We start from the raw sequence: 22,149 nt of genomic DNA on the forward strand, positions 1-22,149 counted from the left end.
CGACTTCAGCATTGCTAGTCCTGACTGCTCCCAGCGAATCTCTAGGCCCTAGGCCTAACCACTGTTCGATTGGTATCTCTTATACCACTTTTTTAGTATATGGTTTAAGTGGCCACCGGCCCTCATCCAAAATTGTGCAACTTTGTATGTTATACTGTGCTTTTGATTTAACGCTTGTGCCCCTTTCCTCATAAAGAGTACTGGGGAGTAATTTAGAAATAAATACATATATTTTTATAATATATACTTGTGTGGTGTCCTTTCATTTGATTACAGGATTGTATGTGGTAAAACAGCTCGCTTAACACGACCTCTTAAGTTTAGCCTTTAAGGCTGCTTAGTCCATGCTACCACTAGGATAGCTTGTCTAACAAGGTTGACTTACAACCAGACATCTTTGGGGTTTGTTTGGACTGATACCAAGTGGTTCCAGAATTGGAAACACTACATATCAGGCCAACTTCTCACATTGGTGTGCAGCGGTGCGGATTTGAGCTTGCTGTTTGTTTTACCATTGCAATCTTTACATCAAATTGAAAGATCACATCAAGTACCCTAGGTACATATAAATCAAAAGCTTAGCATATTAAGTTCTACTGAACTTAGTAGTTGTAGATTAAAGGGATTAGCACACCCTGACTACAACTCACTAGCAAGGTACAGTAGGAAAACACTTAGTGTAGGTAAGTGCATCACTTACACCTCACTAGCAGTCATGTCTGATACAGGTGGAGTGGAGCCTCAGGGTCTGCTCCTGTAGCAGTTGACCTTACCAAGGCAACTTCCAGATATGACAACCTTAGCCACAAAGACCTGAGTGCCTTGTGAACAGCCAGGGGGCTAAAAAAGGGCAGAGGCCCTACCATTCCTTCCCTAATAGCTATCCTAGAAAAGGATGACTTAGATAAGGTGAGTCAGGCTCCCTTAGATTCAGGTGAAGGGATAAACTCCCCTGAGAATGAGGATCTTCCAGATGAAGAAGAAGAGGAGGAGGAAGAGGAAGAGGAAGGCTCAGATGTAGATGAGCCTGAAGATCAGGATCAGAGGGTGACCCAGGTACAGGTTGCCAGGCTTAACCAGGCCAACCTAGACCTACATGGGAATGGAGAGGGCCAGCACCACTCCAGATCTCATAACCAAATTCTCCCAGGTAACAGGAGGGTGAGATCTCAATCAGGGGACTCATCTTTCTAGTGCCTCAAGAGAATCTCAAAGAGGGATGACTCCCTCCCAGAGGAAAGAGCATAGGGCCAGAATGAGGGCTGTCCAACTCCAGATAGAGAGGGAAGAGGTAGCCTTGGCTCAAGCTAAACTTGCTTTAGCAAGAGAAAGAAAATTGTGTGGCTTAGATGCCACTGGTGGCAGCAAAGTTCCTAAAGAAAAAGACAGGGCCTATGACAATAGAAACCTGACAAAAATTGTGCCCCCCTACAAGGAAGGGGATGACATCCACAAATGGATGACTGCTCTTGAGAGGGCCTGCATGGTACAGCAGGTCCCTGAGGATCAGTGGGCAGCAATTTTATGGTACTCCTTTTCTGAGAAAGGGAGGGACAGGCTCCTCACTGTTAGACCTGAGGATGCCAAAAACTACTCTGTTCTGAAGAGTGCTCTTATTGAAGGGTTTGGCCTAACCACTGAGCAATACAGGTTGTTGTTCAGAGACACCGAAAAAGCACAGACTCAGGACTGGACTGATTTTGTTGATTGTGCCACTAAGGCTCTGGAGGGTTGGCTGCAGGGAAGTAAAGTTTCAGACTATATAGGATTGTACAATCTTATGATGAGAGAACAGATCCTTAATAACTGTCAGAACCAGCTGTTGCATCAATACCTTGTTGACTCTGATTTGACCTCTCCCCAAGAATTGGGAAAGAAGGCAGACAAATGGGTCAGAACAAGGATTAAGTAGAAAAACCAGAACCAAGGTGACCAGAAGAAAACAGACCAGAAGGGTGGGAATCAGAAAGATAAAGAAAAGGACCAGAAGTCTTCAGGCCCCCAAACTAGCAATAAGGAGGGGGGTTCCCAAAATGGAAACAAGAAAAAGAATGATGGCCCAAAGAAACCTTGGTGTAATACCTGCAAATCAGTTTCACACTGGGGCAGTGAATGCACTAAGAAAAATCCAGTTCCTGCCACTGCAGCTCCTAAAGCAACTGCACCCCCTAGTACAGTCAGCAGTGGTAGTGCACAACCTAAGGGGTTAGTAGGGTTAACCTTGGGTACTGAGGTGGAATCTGGCCTAGTCCGAATCCCCACACAGGCAGTTCTCCTATATGATGTGGACTTATCTTTGACCACTGCAGTAAGCCCCAGTAACCTGGGCAAATATAGGCAGACTCCCTTAATCAATGAGAAACTGGCTCAGGCCTACAGGGACACTTGTGCCAGTGTCACTATGGTGACACCTGACCTTGTGGACCCTGGTCAGATTGTACTAGGTGAAAGTTACCTAGTGACCAATGCAAGCAACTCCACTACTTCACATAGTGTGGCTGTTGTGAACTTCTCCTGGGGAGGGTTAGATGGCCTAAAGAATGTTGTTGTGAGTGCAGACCTCCCAGTAGACTGTCTGTTAGGCAATGATCTTGAAAGCTCAGTTTGGTCAGAAGTGGAGTACAGGACTCATGCAGAAATGCTAGGGATTTCAGCTCATGTCCTTGCAGTGACAAGGTCTCAGGCTAAGAAGTGCCTTCCTGAACCAGTGGTGGATCTTGAAACAATAGACCAACCACAACCCAAGAGAAGGAGCAAAAGGGTTAAGGCTGTGCCTTCCCACTTGCCCCAGGTTGAGGATCAAGTTTCACAGGAAACTGATTCTGCAGTCCAAGAGGAGACTGTCTCAGAGGAGCTTGAACCTGACCAGGTTGAGTTTCTGGGGACAGGGGGACCCTCAAGGGCAGACCTGGGGCAGGCCCAATTAGATTGCCCTTCCCTTGAACCCCTCAGACAGCAAGCTGCTGCTGAGGCTGCAGGGAATGCTCAAGGTACCCATAGAGTTTATTGGGATGAAGGACTCCTTTATTCAGAGGCTAGAGACCCCAAGCCTGGCACAACCAGGAGGTTGGTCATACCTTTGAAGTTTAGGGGTTTCCTTCTTACCTTGGCCCATGATATTCCCCTTGCAGGACACTTAGGCCAGAATAAGACTTGGGACAGGCTTGTTCCACACTTTCACTAGCCTCGCATGTCAGAAAATGTCAAGGAGTTTTGTCGCTCCTGTGTCACTTGCCAAGCCAGTGGTAAGTCAGGTGGCACAACAAAGGCCCCACTGATACCACTACCTGTGGTGGGGGTACCCTTTGAAAGAGTTGGAATAGACATTGTGGGTCCCATGGATCCTCCAACAGCATCTGGGCACAGATTCATACTGGTGGTAGTGGATCATGCCACCAGGTACCCAGAGGCAATTCCCCTGAGGACCACCACAGCTCCTGTGGTGGCAAAAGCCCTCATTGCAGTTTTCTCAAGAGTGGGCTTTCCAAAGGAGGTTCTTTCAGACAGAGGTACCAACTTTATGTCTGGATACTTAAAAGCAATGTGGAAAGAGTGTGGAGTAAACTATAAGTTTACCACACCCTACCATCCACAGTGCAATGGGCTTGTGGAAAGGTTCAACAAGACCCTAAAGGGAATGATAAAAGGTTTACCAGAGAAGCTTAGGCGGAAATGGGACATCCTTTTACCCTGCTTGCTCTTTGCTTACAGAGAGGTCCCACAGAAGGGGGTTGGCTACAGCCCTTTTGAACTTTTGTTTGGCCACCCTGTGAGAGGTCCATTGAGTTTGGTGAAGGAAGGATGGGAGTTACCTCTCAAAAAGCCTAAACTAGACATTGTGGACTATGTACTTGGTCTCCTCTCCAGGATGGCTGAATACATGGAGAGAGCATCCAAAAACCTTGAGGCCAGTCAAGGATTACAGAAAGCTTGGCATGACCAAAAGGCTGTTCTGGTTGAGTTCAAGCCAGGGCAGAAGGTGTGGGTGTTGGACCCAGTGGGGCCAGCAGCTCTCCAGGACCAATGGACTGGACCCTACCCTATCATTGAAAAGAAGGGAGAAGTCACCTACATGGTTGACTTTGGCACCCCTAGGAGCCCCCACAGGGTGCTCCATGTAAACCGTTTGAAAGCATTTGTTGACAGGGAGGACATGAGTCTCCTCATTGCCACAGATGGGGATCAGGAGGAAGAGAGTGACCCTCTCCCAGACCTGCTTTCCCAGAACCCTGATGATGGTTCAGTTGATGGAGTAGCCTTGGCAGGCAGCCTCACTGAGCAGCAACAGGTGGACTGCAGACAGGTGTTGCAGGCCCACAGACATATGTTTTCACTCACACCCAGCCAGACTAACTGGTGCACCCATGAGGTGGACACTGGTGACAGTCTGCCTGTGAAGAATAAGATCTACAGGCAACCTGACCATGTCAGGGATTGTATAAAGGCTGAGGTGCAAAAGATGTTGGAGCTTGGAGTGATTGAGCCATCAGAGAGCCCATGGGCTAGCCCAGTGGTCCTTGTGCCAAAACCTCATACCAAAGATGGGAAGAGAGAAATGAGGTTTTGTGTGGACTACAGAGGTCTCAATGCTGTCACTAGGACAGATGCCCATCCCATTCCAAGAGCAGATGAGCTCATTGATAAATTGGCTTCTGCCAAGTTTCTGAGCACATTTGATTTGACAGCTGGCTACTGGCAAATCAGACTAGCTGAAGAGTCAAAAGCCAAAACAGCATTCTCTACCCCTAGTGGACATTATCAATTTGTGGTAATGCCCTTTGGTTTGAAGAATGCACCTGCCACCTTCCAAAGGTTGGTGAATCAAGTCCTTGCTGGGTTGGATGACTTTTGTGCAGCATATCTAGATGATATTGCTGTCTTTAGCTCCACCTGGGGGGATCACCTGATCCACCTGAAGAAGGTTCTGGAGGCCCTGCAAAAGGCAGGCCTGACTATCAAGGCTACCAAGTGCCAGATAGGGCAGAGCAAGGTTGTGTACATGGGCCACCTAGTAGGTGGGGGTCAAGTTCAACCACTGGAGAGCAAGATCCAGACCATACAGGACTGGGCTCCTCCAACTACCCAGACACAAGTCAGAGCCTTCTTGGGCCTGACTGGGTATTACAGAAAATTTGTTAAGAACTATGGGTCCATTGTGACACCATTGAATGACTTGACATCCAAGAAGATGCCCAAAAAGGTTCAGTGGACAGTTAGCTGTCAAAAGGCACTTGATGACCTGAAGAAGGCCATGTGCTCTGCACCTATCCTGAAGAGTCCTGACTACTCCAAACAGTTCATTGTACAGACAGATGCTTCTGAGTTGGGGGTGGGAGCTGTGCTTTCACAACTTAATCAAGATGGTCAAGACCAGCCCATTGCTTTTATTAGCAGAAGGCTGACCCCCAGGGAGAAACGTTGGTCAGCTATTGAGAGGGAGGCCTTTGCTGTGGTTTGGGCCCTGAAGAAGTTGAGGCCATACTTGTTTGGTACTCACTTCCTAATTCAGACAGACCATAAGCCCCTCTTGTGGCTAAATCAGATGAAGGGTGAAAATCCCAAACTGCTCAGGTGGTCCATTTCCCTACAGGGGATGGACTTTACAGTGGCGCACCGCCCAGGGACTGACCATGGTAATGCAGATGGTCTCTCCAGGTACTTCCACTTAGAACATGAAGACTTATCTGGTCAAGGTTAAGTTTAATGTCCCTGCGTTTGGGGGGGGGTTGTGTAGGAGAGTAGGGTCTGCTATCCTATGGTCACCCCAATTTTTGCTTTTTGCTTCACTGGTTTTCGACTTACTGAGGCTGTGGGCCTGCTAATCAGACCCCCAGCCTGCTGTTCTCTCTCTAAATTTATAATACATGTGCTATAGGTACATATCACAATTGGAAATGGACTCCTTGTCAGCCCCTGTACCATGCACTATAGGTGCTCAGGGCATAGGTGCCACCAAGGCCTACCAGGGGCTGAAGCAAAGCTTTTGCCACCCCTGGCTGGTTCTTAAATTGACACAACTGGCTGATCACTCAGCTGGGGGCAAGTGGGTGTAATCACCCCTTGCTTAGATATAGTATACCTATATCTCAACCTATATCTGGACACATATAAACCTGTGAGTCACTCCTATGGAAGGCCTCATCAATCCTGGGGGCAGAGTGCGTCGTTTTATGTGAGATGGAGCTCTGGCATGAGCTGAGCCTGTCTGCAGCTGTCGGGAACAACTCCCTAAGCTGATCCGGGATAATGCCATACCATATACTCTTAAGCGCCTTATAATCCTCGCGGTTATATAGCAACTTTGGTTTGGCTTTATCAAAACATGTTGTGTAAGGTGTCATACGAATTGGAATACTACCCCCTCGCCAGTTCTGGCGACGGGGGTAGCATTCCACCCTTCTAGAGGGATAAGACATGTTACTTTACTGAAACGCGGTTGATTTAAAATGAGCCTCAGATCCACAAAATGGATGCCCCTGCCACAGACACGGGTCTGGCCTCCTGCTGCTGACCGAAACTCAGCATATGGTGGCCTGGACAAAGGGTTTCCTGTCGCAGGGCGGTGTCAAACCACCCCAGACAGGAGATAGTGGATTGTAGTAGGGAGGTTTCAAAGAAACCAGACACTGCCTGGGGAGCACAAGGCTGCCCCTTGCATAATCCGGCCAAACCGGTTCTGGGGCCTTCCAGCCCCCGTCCCAGCGCGGCCTGGATCAAAGGAAAGGGGTGTAACCACCCCCTTCCTGGGTCCCACCCATAGGAGGGGACCTAGCAGGATGTCCAGCCCACCAGATTCGAATAAGAGTGGGAGCAGTGCCAATGCAACTCAGATCATCCTGAAGAAACATAAGAAACAAATTCTGGACCCTTCGACTTTCTACTCAACATAGAAGACTGAAGAATCTCCCTTGTGGTCAAGGAGTGACCACCCTGTGCAAACAGGCAACATCCAGCCCTCGACCCTTGCTTTGTTGCAGTTCCCGCCGGAACTCGAGCGACAGAGATCGACGAGATCAAGCTTGCCTGCCTTCTCCCTGCCCGATCCACAGTCCCTGCAGAGCTGAGACCAGTGGAGGCGACCGGAAGCGTGGGGCACGCCATCTTGAAAAGGCCACGAGACGCTGACCGTGCAGCCCACGAGTGACCCTCGAAGCTGTACACCGGGGTTTGAGAAGCCCCAACCCCGAGCTCCACTTGCACCAAAGCTACCCCCTCCACACTCGACGAGTGCTGCGTGGGGCCCTTCTGCTTGTGTTGGCTCGACGCGTTGGTCCGGTCACTTGCCAGCTGGCTTGTGGCCCCTGTGCCGACAAACTTGAATACGACTCTCTTTTCTGGTTGCTCCAGATCTGCCTCTCTAACAACGATGGCCTGCTCCTGAACAGCTCGACGGCTAAACGGAGTGGAAACATTTTTTGTTCATGAGGTAGAGAGAATATCTGACTTCTACCCACAGTGTTACACTACGTTGTAATTTTCAATCTGGCAGTGATGCCGAGGTGTGTGTATGTGTATCGGTGTCACCCACCACTACATATATATCCTCCCTACCATACGTGAAAAAAGGGGAGGGGAGGTTGACAGTGCCTCACGGAAGCAACACCAAGGGGAGGACTGTATCAGACTGGTACTCGCCTGATTCCTCACTTCTCATCATCGGCTACTGTCAACCTTAAAGAAAATGGGAGAAAACAAACATAAAGAAAGTGCATATAGGACCAACAACCGTGAGGTGTTATGAGTGCTGAAAACCCAATGTGATATTTCTGTGCCCAATTGAGTGAAAAAACAAAATATCACTATAAAAAGAGTGAGACTAACTGGCAACTCATAACTTTATTCTGTGCTGTTAGCTCACTCTGATTAAAAGTCAACCGACATGTTTCATCACTTTACTTTTCAGTGATTTTCTTCAGGGTTTTGTTGGTGGGTCAGCGTTTTAGCATGCACCTTTCAGAATCTTCCCTTATTGTACCAGGTGGCCTGCTGTAATGAGCCTACCCGGCCCCCGTGGAAGACTGCGTCACGAGTATCGTTCCCTGTCTGTGTACTGGGACGCTTTGAACCGCCAAACGGTCGGTATCGCGTAGGTGTGCTGGTGTAGTCTCGGCTCACCCCTTGTGTCACAGCACAGAATAAAGTTATGAGTTGCCAGTTAGTCTCACTCTTTTTATAGTGATATTTTGTTTTTTCACTCAATTGGGCACAGAAATATCACATTGGGTTTTCAGCACTCATAACACCTCACGGTTGTTGGTCCTATATGCACTTTCTTTATGTTTGTTTTCTCCCATTTTCTTTAAGGTTGACAGTAGCCGATGATGAGAAGTGAGGAATCAGGCGAGTACCAGTCTGATACAGTCCTCCCCTTGGTGTTGCTTCCGTGAGGCACTGTCAACCTCCCCTCCCCTTTTTTTCACGTATGGTAGGGAGGATATATATGTAGTGGTGGGTGACACCGATACACATACACACACCTCGGCATCACTGCCAGATTGAAAATTACAACGTAGTGTAACACTGTGGGTAGAAGTCAGATATTCTCTCTACCTCATGAACAAATTTTTTTTCCACTCCGTTTAGCCGTCGAGCTGTTCAGGAGCAGGCCATCGTTGTTAGAGAGATTTTTGAGTGGGGGGCGGCCTGTCTCTGTTTCCCCCTAGGCTCCTGTTTTTGTGAGAGTGCTCCAGATCTGCACCAGCTCCTGTAAAAAGGAGCCCCCACTCTGACCCTCCTGGTCCGAGTGATAAGCAATCTCCCGGTTCCGCGTGGATTGCTTTTGCCAAGTGCTGTTTGCTGCAATCTTGAAGCCGACGGTGCTGACGGCGAGAGCCTACGTGGGACAGATCGTGACCTGCTCCTGGACGTCGCAGATGCCCCAGAGCCCACGTGACAACGGAGAGAAGCCTATCGACAACCACCTGATTGCGCCCGACATTGCCTGGTTCTGTCCTGGTTCCACCCTGGTCACTGCTGAGTGACCCAGACTCTGTCCCCTCTGCTTTCAGGTACTTTTCTACTTCGATCCACCCTTGGATCGCACCGGACACTTCTGCTTCACATCGCCTGCAGCTTCAACAGCTCCAAGCACCAAGAGCCTGCGTGTCAAAACCCGACGCCACTTCGACCCTGTGCACCCACGGCCTGTGGGTGAGGTAACATTGCAACGCCGGTGTTCCTACACTGGTACACACCTCTAGGGTCTGTGTCTAAAGTTTTGTTCCTCTAGGTTCAGCGGAAGCATCTTTTAATTCACTTTGTGTAACTTTTACGCACCATTGACATTGCATTGGTGCAAGCCGCACCTTCCGTGCTGCACCCGAGTTCCGTGGGCTACTCCCGACTTCAGCATTGCTAGTCCTGACTGCTCCCAGCGAATCTCTAGGCCCTAGGCCTAACCACTGTTCGATTGGTATCTCTTATACCACTTTTTTAGTATATGGTTTAAGTGGCCACCGGCCCTCATCCAAAATTGTGCAACTTTGTATGTTATACTGTGCTTTTGATTTAACGCTTGTGCCCCTTTCCTCATAAAGAGTACTGGGGAGTAATTTAGAAATAAATACATATATTTTTATAATATATACTTGTGTGGTGTCCTTTCATTTGATTACAGGATTGTATGTGGTAAAACAGCTCGCTTAACACGACCTCTTAAGTTTAGCCTTTAAGGCTGCTTAGTCCATGCTACCACTAGGATAGCTTGTCTAACAAGGTTGACGTACAACCAGACATCTTTGGGGTTTGTTTGGACTGATACCAAGTGGTTCCAGAATTGGAAACACTACATATCAGGCCAACTTCTCACATCCAGTCTTGTTCACACTCGATCAAGCCATTCTCTAAAGTTCAGGGGCTTCAGCTTTCATAGTTCTACCTCTAAATGGCTTTGAAGTTTTTGTGCGTCAGGGGCATTGGCCCCTGTTCTAACCAGTTCTGTGTGCCTCCCTGCCAGTGTCACCTTTCTTCCTTTGATTAGTGGGGGTCTGGTTTCTCAATCACTCAGCAGGAGATGAGCCAATTGTTTTATTGCAGCAATCCAGGCCTCTTCACCCCTAGGGGCTTCTCCTCCCCCTACACTCCAGATGCAGGTCAGCCTGTTGTCTCACCACCTCCCCTGGGTCAAGACATTTCCCAGATCCTATCGCATTCAAATCTAAATAGTCAATCCACAGCCAGGCACAGACACAAAAATGTCAGAGCACAAAAACTCAGCCACTTCTAAAAGACTGGCTTCTGAACACACAATTCAAAAACCACCTACATAACAAGATGTGTTATTACATTGTGAGTTCAGGCATACTAAACTTCACCTTTCCAGCTTAAGCCTTTGGGAAAATAGGCTGGAAAGCATATTACACAGCCTTCCCATTCTGTCCTATGGGCAAGATGACCTTTCAACAGTGAAAAACGATTTGGAGATTACTTCACTGTCAGGACATGACACACACCTTAGTTCATGTCCTACCTTTCACATGCACTATACCCTGTCGAAGGGTTACCCTAGATCTACCACAGGGGTTTCTGAGGTGCAAAGAAAGGGACGGATAAGGTCTGGCAAATGAGTGCCCTTGACAGAACAACGTGGCAGGGTAACAAGCTGCGCGCAGGCCCTGCAATTGCAGGCCTGAGTTGCCTTTTTAAGGCTACTAGTGTGGGTGGCACAAATAGTGCTTCAGGCCCACTAGTAGCATTTGCATTACCAGCCCTGGCACACCTAGTGCACTTTACTAGTCAGACCCCCCAGGATATAGCGGCATGGCTTGGCAAATTTAGCGGCACAAAAATGAAAATTTAGCGGCACAAAAATGGAAATTTAGCGGCATTTTATTTTGGGTTTTTTGCAACACAAAACACAGATATCTTACTGTTTGAGTTATTTGACAACATGGAGCTATGTACATTTTGTTTATTTACAACTCAGCCCATTTGTTTTAGTTAAAAGGCATGTTAATCTTGGCCATGTACGTTCAGTTCTTCTGAGCACTCCAAATCTAGACCAGTATTGTGCTGCTGGTTATAATGACTTGGCTTGGCAGTTCGGGATGGACTGTACCCATGGGGCACAGGGTCAAGACTGATTTTCATATGGCTGGGTTCAAACTGGAATGGCATGGTGAGCAAAAAAACGATGGATTTTGGCCCAGATCTCTGTACTGGGGTGAATGTATGACATTGTTCTGCATTCTGTCCATCACCTGTTGTTTTTACAATCCACAATGTTTTAAGTCAAAGGTCATGCAAGAGCTGCTATATTTTCTAAGGAATATGCAAAATTTGTAAGGCTGTAGCCCGGGAAAGTCCACTCATTTCATAAACCCACTTGTAAGCAAAATGACTTGTTGTCTGAATGAGGCTGTGAATACAAAACATTGTTCCTTAACGCATGTCAGTCAAGGTTAAAGTACGAAACAGCATAAACAGGTTGACTCTGAAAAGCTGCACACAAGGACTATATGAAATGTTGACAAAGAAAAACGAAGTGCCTTAGTAAGAGGGTTTAAGAAATGCCAGGAAAACAGTTGAGCAGTAAGTTGGGAGGTCAGCTGTGTCCTCTCCAAAGCAAGATGCAAATTTGCCTTTTCCTCGATCAATTTGCTTGCTACTAACCCCACTCAAACACACAATACTGTCAGAAGGTGTAATATAATATTACATTGACTAAAATGAAAATGTTGTGACTGATGCCAGGATCCTGTTAGCAGGGAACAAGAAGCTGTTCGGAAGTAATTTCCGACCCACAGAAATAAAAATAAAAAATAGATTAATGTGCCCCGCCGTGTCCCCCGTGTGCGGCGGGCCCCCACCAGCTTGAAGGACGGACGTACCTCCTCCGCTCAAACACACAATAATACAGAAGGTGTAATATTTTGATATTACATTGACTTTAATAAGTGCAATGTTGTGACTGGTGCCAGGATCCCGTTAGCAGGGAACAAGAAGCTGTTCGGAAGTCCTTTCCGACCCACAGAAATACTAAAAATAAAAGATTAATGTCCCCCGAAGGCCCGCCGAGGGCCGCCGCACACGGGGGACGCGGCGGTCCTCGGGGGACATTAATCTTTTATTTTAGTGTTTCTGTGGGTCGGAAATGACTTCCGAACAGCTTATTTTTCGCTGCTAACGGGATCCTGGCAGGGACGGACGTACCTCCTGTCTGTGTTCATCGGCCGGCTGTTCTCCTGCTCAGAGTCCGCTTCCCTGGTCTCTGGAGAAGAGGAAGAGTCTTCGTGTGTGTGTCGCTGCCCCTTCTTGCTGGTCTTCTCCCTCTCTCGGCCGCCGTGGTCTTCTCCCTCTCTCGGCCGCCGTCCTCGACCTCCTCTCGCTCCTTCTCTCGCCGCCGCGAAATCCTGGGGAATGGAAAATGGGTGGGCATGGGGCTAGATTTTAAGACGGAAATGGGGGAGACGGCGGAAACGGCAAATTTCGCTGGCTTTTGCCCAAATATCGCGGCATTTCAACAGATCGGCCGATTTCGCGATTTTTTTTTTTTTTTTGCAAATTGCGATAAGCTGGAGGGTCCGCTTAGAGCTTCCCTATAACTTTCATTGATTTACCAGTGTCTGTTAGGTGATGCAGCCAAATCTTTGAGTTGTGCCAGATGCATACATTTGACACCAAGCAAAGGGGCCATTCACAAGCCCTTGCAGAAATCCTGCCTCATTTGTTTGCACGAAGTATGCATTCAGGACATGCTTGATTACTAGGCATTCCACATTTGCCAGGCAAGTCCTGATGTTTCCAATGTCTATCCAGAGAAATAATTGCCCAGTTTGAAAGCTCAACTAAACAGAGAGGAAAACAAGCCTGTATATGTATCCATGCAGAATTAAGTATGGGCATTCATAAGAAAGAAACGTAAATGACACAAACTGTGGCTCAATGTTGTATTTAGTTTTCCCCACAAGATTATTACAAAAATACCTAGCACAATAAATTGCAATATCCTTGTTGTCTATTCTTGATGCCAGCGAGTGCGGTCAATCAAGTAATTCTGTGCTACGTGGTTGTCTTCTCTGTCTGTTGTGTGCCCTAGTTTTTGGTTTTCGAAATCTCGTCACCTTTTAACTAACAGCTATGAACAGACCGCCAACTCTGCATTTGCAAATTTTCAGTACTGCAATGTACAAATGACAGGGATTAGAATGCCTGCTGAAGCAAGCATTAGCAAAGCAAATGGGTATTGGCAATCTGAGAGCTATTGCCTTTGTCAATGTTATTGTCTTTTAGCCATGCTGAATAGCAGCACAGCTGATGTTCTACATAGCTGCAGGTCATGTAAAAATCCTACGCATATGGATGCCACTTCAGTTTTATGAGTGAGATAACACACAAGTGTGCACACGCACCAAAGCACTAGCGCTGCTGTCTCTGGGAGTGGGAGAGGCAAGGCGGACTGACTTTGCCTCAGGAAGGATTTATTTCCTATTTACCTGGCATGAAAGAGCAGTAAAGATAGGGAGGGAGGAGCCCACAGATTAAACACAACACGTTCCTCCAGCTAAGACCTAAAAAGTGAGACACTTACAAATGTTTAGTATTGAGAAGCGTGCCACCCCACTTGAGTTCCGAAGAGCTCAGTGGACACCGCTAAAAATACCAACAGTTCAAATTTACAAAGGAGACACTAGTTCAAGCATCAAATAACTTTCCTTCTGCTTTCTCATATTAAAAAACTCTGCCATAGCAAAAAGGCACCAGGGTTATTAGATTTCCGCAATTTTTCCTAAAGGTCGTTCTTCTCTGCTAAAATGTGGGCTTGTATGCTACCTCACCTCCTTTGGGCAACAGAATAGGCTAACAGCCAGGGTGAGAGCACTGCCTTCCAATTGAAGACGTGTCACACACCAAATAGAACATCATCTGTGCATTTACTGAAAACAGGAGTGCAGTAAGAATTAAAAGAATCATCAAAAGTTCTTTTTAAATAGCCCTAGCCTTTAACCATATAGCGGGTTAATGGTGCATGCATTGACCTTTTTCCTCCACATGAGTGGATTTGAAAGCGTATCGCCTCATGTTTGTCTTTTGCAAAATCTTAGCACACATTCGCACCAGAGCACATTGTCGCGTTACACAAAGGAGCATGCTTCAAATAACATGACATTTATAACAAGGGTTGTAAAACCCTAGGTTTATGTCAGTCTGTGCAATTCTATGAGGTAAAAAATAAGTGCAGGCATTTTATGTATCTATGCGGTTCTTTATTATAAAGGCCTGGTTCCTCTAGGCAAGGTAATGAAAACATGTATACTACTGAAGGCAGAAAATAGAGAACTTTTATAATCATTTCAGTTTCAACAAATTGTTTCCAGCTGCTTGAAAGCAATAGGATTCTTTGGATTACAAGCATGGAAACTTATGCTTTTCAGGACATTACTGTCAGATGCCATCGAATTGAAATGATGAGTGCATCGCGCTTTATTTGGGCTGCATCTTAGTAAGCTGTGCATCACACTGTAAACGGGATCCTGGCAGGGACGGACGTACCTCCTGTCTGTGTTCGCCGGCCGGCTGTTCTCCTGCTCCGAGTCCGCTTCCCTGGTCTCTGGAGAAGAGGAAGAGTCTTCGTGTGTGTGTCGCTGCCGCTTCTTGCTGGTCTTTTCCCTCTCTCGGCCGCCGTGGTCTTCTCCCTCTCTCGGCCGCCGTCCTCGACCTCCTCTCGCTCCTTCTCTAGCCGCCCCGAAATCCTGGGGAATGGAAAATGGGTGCGCATGGGGCTGGACTTTAAGGCGGAAACGGGGGAGACGGCGGAAACGGCAAATTTCGCGGGCTTTTGCCCAAATATCGCGGCATTTCAACAGATCGGCCGATTTCGCGATTTTTTTGCAAATCGCGAAATCGCGATAAGCTGGAGGGTCTGACTAGTAAGGCAAACATACCAATCATGGACAACCAATTATCATTACACTTTATACAGGAAGCACTTGCACTTTGACACTGATCAGCAGTGGAAAAGTGTCCAAAGCATCTAAGTTGGCGACAGCATGTCAGAAAAAAAGTTCTAGGGGGGGAAGCAAAATGTTTAGGGACTTTAGCCAAAAAGGGCCCAGTCCTACACCATGAAAGTGCTCAGCCAGTTGGAAAGCCCAGCTTGTCAGAAAGGCCTTAGCTTGGAAAACACCCATTTGTTCTCCTGCCATTCAACCTGCAATCTCACAGGGTAGCCCAATGTCACAGTAAGCCCATATTACCACAGTTCAAGCCAAACATCCCTAAAAGTAATTTCCCTGTTCAGTTCCTGAGAACATAAATCAAGAAACCACAGTAATAATGTGGTTCCCCACTTAAATAAAAAATCTTTATTTGTTTTCGTTGGGTATACATTACTGAAGCCAATCCAAGTATATGCAATACGACCTATTACTTGTACATCATTTCCAAGCAGGCAGTAATTAAACGACGTGCCATGCAGTGCATCGATCCCTCTCTGATGCGGTTTATCGTTGTACTGCTTATGAAACTTCATTTGTACCAATTTCAATTATCTAAGTTTTCATCCTAAATCTTTTAGGACATTCATTTCTTCCTATTGCCCACTCTAATGCCATTCCAGTATTCGTTAAAGGTTAAGAGACGCCTGCAGTGATGTAGGGTGGGAAGGAGGAGTGGCATTAAAGTGCCTTAAAATATTGCCTCGAGTTCAGATTAGAGCATCCTACCCCTCCGACATGTTGCTTATTCTCACCTGTGTTTGTTTTCCCCAAATGATCAAAACTATAGCCTCAAGAAGAGAGTTACATGTCGATGGAATTTGAGAAACTATAGTTGAACCACAGTTGTTGACTGTTTTGTTAGGACTTCATCACTGGCATCAGATGAGCTAGTCAATATAGAAAAGTGAGACAAAAAAGGTGAGTATTGATATTAAAGCATGGCAATATACACAAGACGACAATTTAGGAAAACCAATTTTGAAGTGGCTTCAGTGTTAGGCATAGGTGCTGGAAGTAGCGGTGTGAGAGGTGCTGCATCGCCCCAGCAAATAACTATACTGGTGTTCCAAGGTGAATGAGCAATAAGGTTGACTTTACATTTTGAATTTATCTAGTTTCATTTGCTTTGAGTTCAAAGAAAAAGGTCAAATAGGTTAGTCTGCTAACAAATGGTTGGTTATTGTTTTAAGAAAGAGGTTGGGGTTTGCTTTTCTTTCTCGGCCTGCAAATTGAGAGGATTTGTAATCGCATTATTTTGCAATCATACTGGGGGTACAAGGATTGTGAAAGGAAAGAATGCAGGATATAATTTTTCTAACATACAGCAACATGTAAACACCTTTACAATGAACTGTGTAAATATTTCAAAATACATCAACAGTTAGGAATACCGAAAGAAGCAGGTTTTTTTTGTATAATTCTGAAGTGTGATTGAAACACATTTTTATAGGATCAAACCAAATCAAGAATTCTTACTTGGTGATGCACAAATGACAAATATTGACTGAAACCCTAATATCCAAACTTTGGTATTTGTGGGCTATCTGTAGTTTTATCAGTAAAATTGTAGGCCTGTGCAGATTTAAAGGTAATTTCAATGTTAAATATTCTGTCTGTAAATGACAGTGTGTTACCAATCCATGCTTTAGTAATATATTTGCGACAGTGTTGGACCTGGCCTTTTTGCCAGGTTATACCCACATTTTTTGCGTTCCTCTTGTATTTTTTCTGACCACTTTTTGTTGGCTTTAGGGCTGTTGGCACTTTACCACTGCTAATCAGTGCTAAAGGACAGGTGCTCTCTCCTTTAAACCTGATATTATTGGCATGCACCTGTTTGACATATTTAGTTTACCTGTAAGTCCCTTGTAGATTAGTATCCCATATACTCGGGCCTCTAACTGAAATGCTATTAGTGGGCCTGCAGCGCTGCTTGTACCACACATAAAAGTAACACATCAAACCTGTCTCAGGCCTGCCACTGCAGGGCTTGCGTACGCAGTTTACTGCCACATTGACTTGGCATTTAAAGTTACTTGCAAAACCTGAAATGCCCCTTTTACTACCTATAGGTCACCCCTTAGCTAGGGCCTATGTAGTCAAATGGGCAAGGTGCTGTGTTGGTAAAAGGTAGGACATTGCCTCTATTGTGTGGCATGTCCTGCTAGTGACAAACACCCTATTTCGTTTTTGACTACAGTGAATGCTGCTTCTCTCATAGGTTAGCATTCGGAATTCCCTTATATGTTTGTAAGTGGTCATTTCTGATCTGAAAGGAGTAACATTGCCACTGGTGGTGATAATAAATCCTGCTTATTAGTGTAGGGGGATTTTTCATTACTATTGTAGAAATGCCACTTTTATAAAGTGGGCATTTTTGTGTGCTCTTGACTGTGCTTTGCAGCCTGACTCCAATCCACCTCTATGGCAGACTGACAATTAGGCATAGTGGATACTTTCCAGACAGTCATCACTCAGGAAGGGTTGGGGTGTGACAGGGTTACATCTGCATACTACTTAATGGTCTTCCTGTACTGGGAGAAAGGGAGGCAGACGCACTTGCAGTTTGTGTAGGCCGTGTCCTGCCCTCACACGCAGGGCTTGTTTACCGTCTACTGTACGTCTGGAGCCACAGCTGGGTTGAAAGGCGATGTTGTGCACTTCTAAGTTTCTTTTGAAGTTACTTCCACATCAAAAATATTTGAGTATAAGTACAGGGGCTCTGACCCCATGATTTGAGACACTGTGTGGGACTTGTATCCAGACACTGCTGGCTCAGTATGCTGTACCTTGTCAGGGGGCTGTTATGTTGCCAGGAGTAACTGCCATTTGGACCTGAGGGTGAGTGGGGCCAGGGAAGTCGTGAACCCATCCCGCACTCCTCCACTCATAGGCAGAAGGAGCTCCCTCGTCAGATCAAACACTGGGGCATTGACTTGACCTCGTTTCTTGGAACAAAATGGAGCCGTGCCTCATCAGTAGCTGTACTGTGCGGCCTTACTTGGGCAGCTTTCTTTGGTACAGGAGGTGCCTTTACTTGCGGGGTGCATGCGGGGACATTGCCAATCCCTTTAATACTTTTTTTGCATGCGAATGGCGGCGGCGACCCACTTGGGTTTTACGGAACCACCAGTCTCAGAGAGCATTGCTTCAGGTTTTACACCTGTGCATAATTACTGAGGGTATTTACTGGTGCCTGCAGCTTGCCGTCAGGTCCCTTGTGCTGCCACTGAAGAGGGCGTTGGCCCGAAACTCGTCTGGCAGGAAAGGTACTCTGTTCGCAGCTCGCGCCCTTGCGTTAGCATCAATTCCTAACTGTAAATGCATCCCCACCCAGCAGCAACTTTTTCTTTCCATTATTGGCGGCCTGCCCGGTCGCGGGGTTGCACTACCGCTTACATCTGCCGGTCCATAGCTGCCTTACTTGGGCAGCTTTCTGTGGTACAGGAGGTGCCTTTACTTGCGGGGTGCTTGCGGGGACATTGGCAATCCCCTTTAATACTTCTTTTGCATTCGAATGGCGGCGGCGACCCACTTGGGTTTCACGGAACCACCAGTCCCAGAGAGCATTGCCTCAGGTTTTACACCTGTGCATAATTACTGAGGGTATTTACTGGTTCCTGCAGCTTGCCGTCAGGTCACATGTGCTGCCACTGAAGAGGGCGTTGGCCCGAAACGCGTCTGGCAGGAAAGGGACTCTGTTCGCAGATCGCGCCCTTGCGTTGGCATCAATTCCTACCTGTAAGTGCATCCCCCCTGCGGCAACTTTTTATATATATATATATTCACTGAAAAAACCATAGGTTATAGACCATATATAGTTAGGGATTAGCATTTAAAAAACCTTATTTTATTTGCACAAAACCATTGAAATTCCATATATAGTTAGTTGCACTAACTATATATCGCGGACCCGCAATCCACTGCTAATGATGTCACATATTACATCATTCATGACATGGTCAGTGACATCACTGATGACATCACTGATGACATCTCAAATGACATCACTGATGACATCACTGATGACATCTCAAATGACATCACTGACATTTCATTTGACATTACTGATTACATCACTGATGATATCATTTATGTGATAATACATCTTCAGACTCTAATATAACCTTTGATACACTCAGTGTAAACAGGCACTCACAGACTGTCACACATCCATGGAGTTACTCACACACCTATTCAGTCATGCAAAGAATCAATCACATCTCCATTTCCTTAACTATACAGTTATACACACCTTACTTATTCAAACATATACTAACACATATTTACTCTCTTATACAATCCTTGATACAAGTTCACAATGATTCATACAGCCACTCTCACATTCACTGACTCTTATGTTCAGTTATTTATATATGTCAACTCTCACATGGAGTGTGTTTTACATATGTACTTACTTTGACATGTAGAACTGAGATATCCATTCACTCACCAATATACTCATGCACACAGTCAACTGTCCATACAGCTGTTTCTACATGCACTTTTGAACCCATACACCTAGGGAATCAACCGCTCACACATCTATGCACAGAGTTATACACCTCCCAGCCACCCACACACACACTCAGTCTCCCATACAAATACTTGGGCAACCATTCAATAACCCATATAGTTACTGATATAGCTACTGATTTAAACATGCAGCAGTTTACAGAAGAACATAAATATTGATTGCCAAATTAAGACACTTTAATCACTAACCCATGCACTCAGTGAGACACATTTAATCATTCTCTCATACAGTCAGTCATGCACCTACTAAATCCTTCATCCAGACACTTATACATCCACTCATTCTTCAATATGTAAGACATATTTTAACTTTACAGAAACATACAGTCACTGGGTGTTGTCATCAGTGATGTCATCAGTGATGTCATTTGAGATGTCATCAGTGATGTCATCAGTGATGTCACTGACCATGTCATGAATGATGTAATATGTGACATCATTAGCAGTGGATTGCGGGTCCGCGATATATAGTTAGTGCAACTAACTATATATGGAATGTCAATGGTTTTGTGCAAATAAAATAAGGTTTTTTAAATGCTAATCCCTAACTATATATGGTCTATAACCTATGGTTTTTTCAGTGAATTTTCAAGGTTTTGTAAATGCAAATTCCTAACTATATATGGTCTATAACCTATGGTTTTTTCTGTGAATTTCATTGGTTTTTTAAAAGCTAATATCTATAGCTGTAAAATATATTCTTTATTAAGTGACGTATCACGTAGCCCGTGAGACGCCTCATGATGCATCGCATAACCGTGACGTATCGTCTCTGCAGCGCAAACCAAACCCAAAACGTAAGCGCGCCAGAACACGCTTAAAGATATATATATATTTTTTTAACCTTAATTAGACAAAATCCACACGTGCACATATCACAAACGTTCAAAAAACACAATATGTCGGACTCCCGTTACGCTGCCGGTTAGCTGCCCGGTTAACGTACCAGGAAGCACCTTTACCGCGAAAAATCGCAAATTTTTTTTTTTCACCCCCCAGGGAACTTTAATAGCCCCCTCATCAATCCTAGGGGTTCAGGAGGGGTTTGCCTTACCCCTTTCATTCATTTACACCTTTTTTTTTTCCTCCTCTTGTCTCTCGATCCCACAGAGAGACAAGATGGCGGCCGCTCCAGACTGTTTACAATGATAACAGCCAATCAGCTTCTCCTCAGACTCCCGTTACACTGCCGATTAGCTTCCCGGTAGCTGCCCGGTTAGCTGCCCAGTTCGCGTACCAAGACGCGTCTCTACGGCGAAAAAATCGGATTTTTTTGTTTGTTTTTTTTTTGGCCCCACGTGGCTTTATAATATCCCCCTCATCAATCCTAGGGGGTCAGAAGGGGTCTACCTTGCCCTCTTTCCTTCATTTCCCCCTTTGTTTTGGCCTCCTCTTGTCTCTCGATCCTACCGAGAGACAAGATGGCGGCCGCTCCGGACTGTTTACAATATTGACAGCCAATCAGCTACTCCTCAGACTCCCGTTACACTGCCGGTTAGCTTCCCGGTTAGCTGCCCGGTTAGCTGCCCGGTTAGCTGCCCGGTTCGCGTACCAAGACGCGTCTCTACGGCGAAAAAATCGGATTTTTTTTTTTTTTTTTTGGGTTACACTGCCGGTTAGCTTCCCGGTTAGCTGCCCGGTTAGCTGCCCGGTTCGCGAACCAAGACGCGTCTCTACGGCGAAAAAATCGGATTTTTTTTTTTTTTTTTGGGCCCGGCGTGGCTCTATAATATCCCCCTCATCAATCCTAGGGGGTCAGAAGGGGTCTACCTTGCCCCCTTTCCTTCATTTCCCCCTTTGTTTTGGCCTCCTCTTGTCTCTCGATCCTACCGAGAGACAAGATGGCGGCCGCTCCGGACTGTTTAGAATGTTGACAGACACCGGACAGACACCGGAGAGCCAATCAGCTTCGCTTCGCAAAGTTCCGATACGCGAAAAGTTCGCGAACCGGAGCGCTGCCCGGAGCGCTGTTACAGATATATATCTTGTTTTAAACGTTAATTTCTCAAAATCCACTGAAGCACATATATTGAGACCTAGCAAAGGCACATCGGGCTAACAGTCCCTACAATTTTGCCAAGTTTCGTGCAAATCCATTCAGCCGTTCGAGCTAAAAGTGAGTCCAACCGCCCTATGGAAAACTCAATGCAAAAAACGCGTTTTGGGACCCCCCTTTTTTCTCAGCCCCCCCTTGACGAAACCCCACCAAATTTTCAGGGGCTGCTCAGAAACAAAATGTGCCATTTTCCTGAAAATTTCAGCCGATTCCGTCCACAAACGCCAAAGTTATTAGGCATAGAATTTTCAAAAGTTCCATAGAGAAAAAATCCTAACTATATATACCTACTGGCTATCGCCAGTAGGTAATATATATATATATATATATATATCCATATATCCATCCTACTGGCGGTCGCCAGTAGGTATATATAGTTAGAATTTTCAGAAATCCCTATTCAAAAAAATCCTATGTTGAATAACTTTGGCGTTGACAGACGGAATTGGCTGAAATTTTCAGGAAAATGGCACATTTTGTTCCTGAGCATCCCCTGAAAGTTTAAGGGGGGTTCGTCAAGCGGGGCCCGAGAAAAAAGGGGGGTCCCAAAACGTGTTTTTAACATTGAGTTTTCCATAGGGCGGTTGGACTCACTTTTAGCTCGAACGACTGAATGGATTT

The 22,149-nt window shown here is 45.9% G+C and overlaps 2 protein-coding genes across 2 annotated transcripts in view; both read left to right on the forward strand.

Annotated features, from left to right (window-relative positions):
• Nucleotides 1-22,149, forward strand: part of LOC147710516 (ectonucleoside triphosphate diphosphohydrolase 8-like) — a 615,095-nt gene that overhangs the window by 246,474 nt on the left and 346,472 nt on the right. The gene's annotated exons all lie outside the window — the stretch shown is intronic.
• ALAD (aminolevulinate dehydratase) overlaps nucleotides 1-22,149 on the forward strand; it is a 150,219-nt gene that overhangs the window by 52,823 nt on the left and 75,247 nt on the right. The window lies entirely within an intron of this gene.

This window comes from Lissotriton vulgaris, chromosome 5 (genome assembly GCF_964263255.1).
Source record: "Lissotriton vulgaris chromosome 5, aLisVul1.2, whole genome shotgun sequence".
In the NCBI taxonomy this organism is placed as follows: Eukaryota; Metazoa; Chordata; class Amphibia; order Caudata; family Salamandridae; genus Lissotriton; species Lissotriton vulgaris.